Consider the following 9302-nt stretch of genomic DNA (forward strand, 5'->3'; position numbering starts at 1 on the left):
GCCGTGGCATGGCATGCTGCTGGCCTTGGCCTTGGCATGGCATGCTGCTGGCCTTGGCCTTGGCATGGCATGCTGCTGGCTTTGGCAGGCCTGCCTTGGCCGTGGCATGGCATGCTGCTGGCCTTGGCCTTGGCATGGCATGCTGCTGGCTTTGGCTGGCCTGCCTTGGCCGTGGCATGGCATGCTGCTGGCCTAGGCCTTGGCATGGCATGCTGCTGGCTTTGGCTGGCCTGTTTTGGCCGTGGCATGGCATGCTGCTGGCCTAGGCCTTGGCATGGCATGCTGCTGGCTTTGGCTGGCCTGCCTTGGCCGTGGCATGCCATGCTGCTGGCCTAGGCCATGGCATGGCATGCTGCTGGCTTTGGCTGGGCTGCCTTGGCCGTGGCATGGCATGCTGCTGGCCTTGGCCTTGATATGGCATGCTGCTGGCTTTGGCTGGGCTGCCTTGGCCGTGGCATGGCATGCTGCTGGCCTAGGCCTTGGCATGGCATGCTGCTGGCTTTGGCTGGCCTGCCTTGGCCGTGGCATGGCATGCTGCTGGCCTTGGCCTTGGCATGGCATGCTGCTGGCTTTGGCTGGCCTGCCTTGGCCGTGGCATGGCATGCTGCTGGCCTAGGCCATGGCATGGCATGCTGCTGGCTTTGGCTGGGCTGCCTTGGCCGTGGCATGGCATGCTGCTGCCCTTGGCCGTGATATGGCATGCTGCTGGCTTTGGCTGGGCTGCCTTGGCCGTGGCATGGCATGCTGCTGGCCTAGGCCTTGGCATGGCATGCTGCTGGCTTTGGCTGGCCTGCCTTGGCCGTGGCATGGCATGCTGCTGGCCTAGGCCTTGGCATGGCATGCTGCTGGCTTTGGCTGGGCTGCCTTGGCCGTGGCATGGCATGCTGCTGGCCTTGGCCTTGGCATGGCATGCTGCTGGCTTTGGCTGGGCTGCCTTGGCCGTGGCATGGCATGCTGGTGGCCTAGGCCTTGGCATGGCATGCTGCTGGCTTTGGCTGGCCTGCCTTGGCCGTGGCATGGCATGCTGCTGGCCTAGGCCTTGGCATGGCATGCTGCTGGCTTTGGTTGGGCTGCCTTGGCCGTCGCATGGCATGCTGCTGGCCTTGGCCTTGGCATGGCATGCTGCTGGCTTTGGCTGGCCTGCCTTGGCCGTGGCATGGCATGCTGCTGGCCTAGGCCCTGGCATGGCATGCTGCTGGCTTTGGCTGGGCTGCCTTGGCCGTGGCATGGCATGCTGCTGGCCTTTGCCTTGGCATGGCATGCTGCTGGCTTTGGCTGGGCTGCCTTGGCCGTGGCATGGCATGCTGCTGGCCTAGGCCCTGGCATGGCATGCTGCTGGCTTTGGCTGGGCTGCCTTGGCCGTGGCATGGCATGCTGCTGGCCTTTGCCTTGGCATGGCATGCTGCTGGCTTTGGCTGGGCTGCCTTGGCCGTGGCATGGCATGCTGCTGGCCATGGCCTTGGCATGGCATGCTGCTGGCTTTGGCTTGCCTGCCTTGGCCGTGGCATGGCATGCTGCTGGCCTAGGCCTTGGCATGGCATGCTGCTGGCTTTGGCTGGGCTGCCTTGGCCGTGGCATGGCATGCTGCTGGCCTTGGCCTTGGCATGGCATGCTGCTGGCTTTGGCTGGGCTGCCTTGGCCGTGGCATGGCATGCTGGTGGCCTAGGCCTTGGCATGGCATGCTGCTGGCTTTGGCTGGCCAGCCTTGGCCGTGGCATGGCATGCTGCTGGCCTAGGCCTTGGCATGGCATGCTGCTGGCTTTGGTTGGGCTGCCTTGGCCGTGGCATGGCATGCTGCTGGCCTTGGCCTTGGCATGGCATGCTGCTGGCTTTGGCTGGCCTGCCTTGGCCGTGGCATGGCATGCTGCTGGCCTAGGCCTTGGCATGGCATGCTGCTGGCTTTGGCTGGGCTGCCTTGGCCGTGGCATGGCATGCTGCTGGCCTTGGCCTTGGCATGGCATGCTGCTGGCTTTGGCTGGGCTGCCTTGGCCGTGGCATGGCATGCTGCTGGCCATGGCCTTGGCATGGCATGCTGCTGGCTTTGGCTAGCCTGCCTTGGCCGTGGCATGGCATGCTGCTGGCCTAGGCCTTGGCATGGCATGCTGCTGGCTTTGGCTGGGCTGCCTTGGCCGTGGCATGGCATGCTGCTGGCCTTGGCCTTGGCATGGCATGCTGCTGGCTTTGGCTGGCCTGCCTTGGCCGTGGCATGGCATGCTGCTGGCCTAGGCCTTGGCATGGCATGCTGCTGGCTTTGGCTGGGCTGCCTTGGCCGTGGCATGGCATGCTGCTGGCCTTGGCCTTGGCATGGCATGCTGCTGGCTTTGGCTTGCCTGCCTTGGCCGTGGCATGGCATGCTGCTGGCCTAGGCCTTGGCATGGCATGCTGCTGGCTTTGGCTGGGCTGCCTTGGCCGTGGCATGGCATGCTGCTGGCCATGGCCTTGGCATGGCATGCTGCTGGCTTTGGCTTGCCTGCCTTGGCCGTGGCATGGCATGCTGCTGGCCTAGGCCTTGGCATGGCATGCTGCTGGCTTTGGCTGGGCTGCCTTGGCCGTGGCATGGCATGCTGCTGGCCTTGGCCTTGGCATGGCATGCTGCTGGCTTTGGCTGGCCTGCCTTGGCCGTGGCATGGCATGCTGCTGGCCTAGGCCTTGGCATGGCATGCTGCTGGCTTTGGCTGGGCTGCCTTGGCCGTGGCATGGCATGCTGCTGGCCTTGGCCTTGGCATGGCATGCTGCTGGCTTTGGCTTGCCTGCCTTGGCCGTGGCATGGCATGCTGCTGGCCTAGGCCTTGGCATGGCATGCTGCTGGCTTTGGCTGGGCTGCCTTGGCCGTGGCATGGCATGCTGCTGGCCTTGGCCTTGGCTTGGCATGCTGCTGGCTTTGGCTGGGCTGCCTTGGCCGTGGCATGGCATGCTGCTGGCCTTGGCCTTGGCATGGCATGCTGCTGGCTTTGGCTGGGCTGCCTTGGCCGTGGCATGGCATGCTGCTGGCCTAGGCCTTGGCATGGCATGCTGCTGGCTTTGGTTGGGCTGCCTTGGCCGTGGCATGGCATGCTGCTGGCCTTGGCCTTGGCATGGCATGCTGCTGGCTTTGGCTGGCCTGCCTTGGCCGTGGCATGGCATGCTGCTGGCCTTGGCCTTGGCATGGCATGCTGCTGGCTTTGGCTTGCCTGCCTTGGCCGTGGCATGGCATGCTGCTGGCCTAGGCCTTGGCATGGCATGCTGCTGGCTTTGGCTGGGCTGCCTTGGCCGTGGCATGGCATGCTGCTGGCCTTGGCCTTGGCTTGGCATGCTGCTGGCTTTGGCTGGGCTGCCTTGGCCGTGGCATGGCATGCTGCTGGCCTTGGCCTTGGCATGGCATGCTGCTGGCTTTGGCTGGCCTGCCTTGGCCGTGGCATGGCATGCTGCTGGCCTTGTCCTTGGCATGGCATGCTGCTGGCTTTGGCTGGCCAGCCTTGGCCGTGGCATGGCATGCTGCTGGCCTTGGCATGGCATGCTGCTGGCTTTGGCTGGGCTGCCTTCGCCGTGGCATGCCATGCTGCTGGCCTTGGCCTTGGGGCTGGGCTGCCTTGGCTGCGGTTCTTATCACTAGACGTGCGTTGCGTGCGAAGGCGTGCAAAGGCGTGCGCGACCATGCGCGCAACACGCGCACCGTGGTCAAAAGACCACGCGCGCGGTATTCGCACAGGCCACGCTGCCCACGCCGCGGGCATGCCAGGCCGCCCAGGCCGTGCGCATGCCATGCCGTGCTGCCCAGGCCGGCTGCATGCCAGGCCGCCCAGGCCGTGCGCATGCCATGCCGTGCTGCCCACGCCGCGGGCATGCCAGGCCGGCTGCATGCCAGGCCGCCCAGGCCGTGCGCATGCCATGCCGTGCTGCCCACGCCGCGGGCATGCCAGGCCGGCTGCATGCCAGGCCGCCCAGGCCGTGCGCATGCCATGCCGTGCTGCCCATGCCGCGCGCATGCCAGGCCGCCCACGCCCGCGCGCATGCCACGCCATGCTGCCCAAGGCCGCGCCCAGGCCGCGCAAGGCCGCGCCCAGGCCGCCCAAGGCCGCGCCCAGGCCGCGCAAGGCCGCGCCCAGGCCGCCCAAGGCCGCGCCCAGGCCGCGCAAGGCCGCCCAAGGCCGGGGTCCAGGCCGCCCAAGGCCGCGGCCGAGCCGCCCCAGGCCGCAGCCCAGGCCGCGGTCGAGCCGCAGTGCATGTAACCCAAGGCCGCAGCCCAGGCAGCGCCCAACATGGGGCGTACCTGCCACTGCCTTGCCCTGGGCAAGGGAGGTGCCCCCCCCTTATAATAGCCTGTTAAGCCCTTTTCAATCTGGCAGGAGGAAACATCAAGCATGTTCGAGGAGTCATAATGGGGTTTTTTTTAAAAGTAATGGTTTTTTGCCAAAACTTTCAACATGAAAGTTGTAGGAAATAATTTAATACACCATAAAAAAAATTAAAAAAAAATATTTTTTTACAGAAAATATTTTATTTTAATTTATTTCGATATTAATACTTAAAAAATAATAAAAATTAATAAAAATAGTCAAAAAATTATGGAAAAATTCCCATAATTAAAGGATGATTCACTAGTAATTATAGAAATTATTAAATTATTTTTTTCATTTTTTTTATTTTATTTTGATTTTTTTATGCCAAATAAGGGCTTTAAAAATTCGAAAAGTTCCAGAAAAATTGCAAAAAAATAGGGAATGACATTTAAAATTGATTGTAGTGCATTTTTAATTGTGTTGCACGGTTTGGGTAAGATTATAAAAGAATCATGTTCAAAAAGATCGATCGAGGCGGTGGCACGCCATGGCCTTGGCCTTGGCCTTGGCCTTTGCCCGCGGCCTTGGCCTTTGCCTTGGCCTTGGCCATGCCTTGCACAGGGACTTGGCCTTGCCCACTGCCTTGGCCTTGGCTTTGGCCTTGGCCTTGGCATGGCATGGCATGCTCGCCGAGGCCGTGGCATGCCTTGCTGCTAGCCAAGGCCGTGGCGTGGCATGCTCGCCCAGCCCGTGGCATGCCGTGCTCGCCCAGCCCGTGGCACGCCATGTTGGCCCAAGGCATTGGCATGGCATGCCGGCCAAGGCATGCTGGCCAACGCTGCACAAGGCGGTGCCATGGCATGGCATGCTGACCAAGACCGTGCCATGGCATGCTGGGCGAGGCCGGGGCATGGCATGCTGGCCGAGGCCGTGGCTTGCCATACCGCCACGGCCGTGGCATGCCGGGCAACGGACCGGCATGGCCCAGCCCGTGGCACGCCATGTTGGCCCAAGGCATTGGCATGGCATGCCGGCCAAGGCATGCTGGCCAACGCTGCGGCACGGCGTGCTGGACAAGGCGGTGCCATGGCATGGCATGCTGACCAAGACAGTGCCATGGCATGCTGGCCGAGGCCGTGGCATGGCATGCTGGCCGAGGCCGTGGCTTGCCATGCCGCCACGGCCGTGGCATGCTGGGCAACGGACCGGCATGGCATGCTGGCCGTGGCGGTGGCACGACATGCTGGCCAAGGCAGTGGCATGGCATGTAGGCCAAGGCTAAGGCATGGCACGCTGTGGCATGGCACGCTGGCCAAGGCAGTCGCAAGGCATGCGGGCCGAGGCCGCGGCACGGCCCGCTGGGCAACGCGGTGGCATGGCATGCTGGGCAACGCCGTGGCAAGGCATGCGGGCCGAGGCCTTGGCATGGCATGCTGGCCGAGGCCGTGGCATGGCATGCGGGCCGAGGCCGTGGCATGGCATGGCATGCGGGCCGAGGCCGTGGCATGGCATGCGGGCCGAGGCCGTGGCGTGGCATGGCATGGCATGTTGGGCAACGCCGTGGCAAGACATGCGGGCCGAGGCCGTGGCATGGCATGTTGGGCAACGCCCTGGCAAGCCATGCGGGCCGAGGCCGTGGCGTGGCATGTTGGCCAAGGCTAAGGCATGGCACGCCGGGCAACGCGGTGCATTGGCATGCTGGGCAGCGCGGTGGCAAGGCATGGGGGCCGAGGCCGTGGCATGGCATGTTGGGCAACGCCGTGGCAAGACATGCGGGCCGAGGCCGTGGCATGGCATGCGGGCCGAGGCCGTGGCACGACATGTTGGCCAAGGCTAAGGCATGGCACGCCGGGCAACGCGGTGGCATGGCATGCTGGGCAACGCGGTGGCAAGGCATGCGGGCCGAGGCCGTGGCATGGCATGTTGGGCAACGCCGTAGAAGGGCATGCGGGCCGAGGCCGTGGCATGGCATGCGGGCCGAGGCCGTGGCATGGCATGTTGGGCGACGCCGTAGCAAGGCATGCGGGCCGAGGCCGTGGCATGTCATGCGGGCCGAGGCCGTGGCATGGCATGCGGGCCGAGGCCGTGGCATGGCATGTTGGCCGAGGCCGTGGCAAGGCATGCGGGCCGAGGCCGTGGCATGGCATGTTTGGCAACGCCGTGGCAAGACATGCGGGCCGTGGCATGGCATGGCATGCGGGCCGAGGCCGTGGCACGACATGTTGGCCAAGGCTAAGGCATGGCACGCCGGGCAACGCGGTGGCATGGCACGCCGGGCAACGCGGTGGCAAGGCATGCGGGCCGGGGCCGTGGCATGGCATGTTGGGCGACGCCGTAGCAAGGCATGCGGTCCGAGGCCGTGGCATGTCATGCGGGCCGAGGCCATGGCATGGCATGCGGGCCGAGGCCGTGGCATGGCATGTTGGGCGACGCCGTAGCAAGGCATGCGGGCCGAGGCCGTGGCATGTCATGCGAGCCGAGGCCGTGGCATGGCATGCGGGCCGAGGCCGTGGCATGGCAAGTTGGGCGACGTCGTGGCAAGGCATGCGGGCCGAGGCCGTGGCATGTCACGCGGGCCGAGGCCGTGGCATGGCATGCGGGCAGAGGCCGTGGCATGGCATGTTGGGCGACGCCGTCGCAAGGCATGCGGGCCGAGGCCGTGGCATGGCATGCGGGCCGAGGCCGTGGCATGGCATGTTGGGCGACGCCGTAGCAAGGCATGCGGGCCGAGGCCGTGGCATGTCATGGCATGTTGGGCGACGCCGTAGCAAGGCATGCGGGCCGAGGCCGTGGCATGGCATGTTTGGCAACGCCGTGGCAAGACATGAGGGCCGTGGCATGGCATGGCATGCGGGCCGAGGCCGTGGCACGACATGTTGGCCAAGGCTAAGGCATGGCACGCCGGGCAACGCGGTGGCATGGCATGCGGGCCGGGGCCGTGGCATGGCATGTTGGCCAACGTCGTAGCAAGGCATGCGGGCCGAGGCCGAGGCCGTGGCACGGCATGCGGGCCGAGGCTGTGGCATGGCATGTTGGGCGACGCCGTAGCAAGGCATGCGGTCCGAGGCCGTGGCATGTCATGCGGGCCGAGGCCGTGGCATGGCATGCGGGCCGAGGCCGTGGCATGGCAAGTTGGGCGACGCCGTAGCAAGGCATGCGGGCCGAGGCCGTGCCGTGGCATGCGGGCCGAGGCCGTGGCATGGCATGCGGGCCGAGGCCGTGGCATGGCATGTTGGGCGACGCCGTAGCAAGGCATGCGGTCCGAGGCCGTGGCCTGTCATGCGGGCCGAGGCCGTGGCATGGCATGCGGGCCGAGGCCGTGGCATGGCATGCGGGCCGAGGCCGTGGCATGGCATGTTGGGCGACGCTGTAGCATGGCATGCGGGCCGAGGCCGTGGCATGTCATGCGCGCCGAGGCCGTGGCATGGCATGCGGGCCGAGGCCGTGGCATGGCAAGTTGGGCGACGTCGTGGCAAGGCATGCGGGCCGAGGCCGTGGCATGGCATGCGGGCCGAGGCCGTGGCAAGGCATGTTGGGCGACGCCGTAGCAGGGCATGCGGGCCGAGGCCGTGGCATGTCATGCGGGCCGAGGCCGTGGCATGGCATGCGGGCCGAGGCCGTGGCATGGCATGTTGGGCGACGCCGTAGCAAGGCATGCGGTCCGAGGCCGTGGCATGTCATGCGGGCCGAGGCCGTGGCATGGCATGCGGGCCGAGGCCGTGGCATGGCATGTTGGGCGACGCCGTAGCAAGGCATGCGGGCCGAGGCCGTGCCGTGGCATGCGGGCCGAGGCCGTGGCATGGCATGTTGGGCGACGCCGTAGCAAGGCATGCGGTCCGAGGCCGTGGCATGGCATGCGGGCCGAGGCCGTGGCATGGCATGTTGGGCGACGCCGTAGCAAGGCATGCGGGCCGAGGCCGTGGCATGTCATGCGGGCCGAGGCCGTGGCATGGCATGCGGGCCGAGGCCGTGGCATGGCAAGTTGGGCGGCGTCGTGGCAAGGCATGCTGGCCGAGGCCGTGGCATGTCATGCGGGCCGAGGCCGTGGCATGGCATGCGGGCCGAGGCCGTGGCAAGGCATGTTGGGCGACGCCGTAGCAAGGCATGCGGGCCGAGGCCGTGGCATGGCATGCGGGCCGAGGCCGTGGCATGGCATGTTGGACGACGCCGTAGCAAGGCATGCGGTCCGAGGCCGTGGCATGTCATGCGGGCCGAGGCCGTGGCATGGCATGCGGGCCGAGGCCGTGGCATGGCATGTTGGGCGACGCCGTAGCAAGGCATGCGGGCCGAGGCCGTGCCGTGGCATGCGGGCCGAGGCCGTGGCATGGCATGTTGGGCGACGCCGTAGCAAGGCATGCGGTCCGAGGCCGTGGCATGTCATGCGGGCCGAGGCCGTGGCATGGCATGCGGGCCGAGGCCGTGGCATGGCATGTTGGGCGACGCCGTAGCAAGGCATGCGGGCCGAGGCCGTGCCGTGGCATGCGGGCCGAGGCCGTGGCATGGCATGTTGGGCGACGCCGTAGCAAGGCATGCGGTCCGAGGCCGTGGCATGTCATGCGGGCCGAGGCCGTGGCATGGCATGCGGGCCGAGGCCGTGGCATGGCATGTTGGGCGACGCCGTAGCAAGGCATGCGGGTCGAGGCCGTGGCATGTCATGCGGGCCGAGGCCGTGGCATGGCATGCGGGCCGAGGCCGTGGCATGGCAAGTTGGGCGGCGTCGTGGCAAGGCATGCGGGCCGAGGCCGTGGCATGTCATGCGGGCCGAGGCCGTGGCATGGCATGCGGGCCGAGGCCGTGGCACGTCATGCGGGCCGAGGCCGTGGCATGGCATGTTTGGCAATGCCGTGGCAAGACATGCGGGCTGTTGCATGGCATGGCATGCGGGCCGAGGCCGTGGCTCGACATGTTGGCCAAGGCTAAGGCATGGCACGCCGGGCAACGCGGTGGCATGGCATGCTGGGCAACGCGGTGACAAGGCATGCGGGCCGAGGCCGTGGCATGGCATGTTGGGCAACGCCGCAGCAAGGCATGCGGGCCGAGGCC

Source organism: Camellia sinensis, unplaced genomic scaffold (assembly GCF_055761805.1).
Source record: "Camellia sinensis isolate YWXY unplaced genomic scaffold, ASM5576180v1 Unanchor198, whole genome shotgun sequence".
NCBI lineage: Eukaryota > Viridiplantae > Streptophyta > Magnoliopsida > Ericales > Theaceae > Camellia > Camellia sinensis.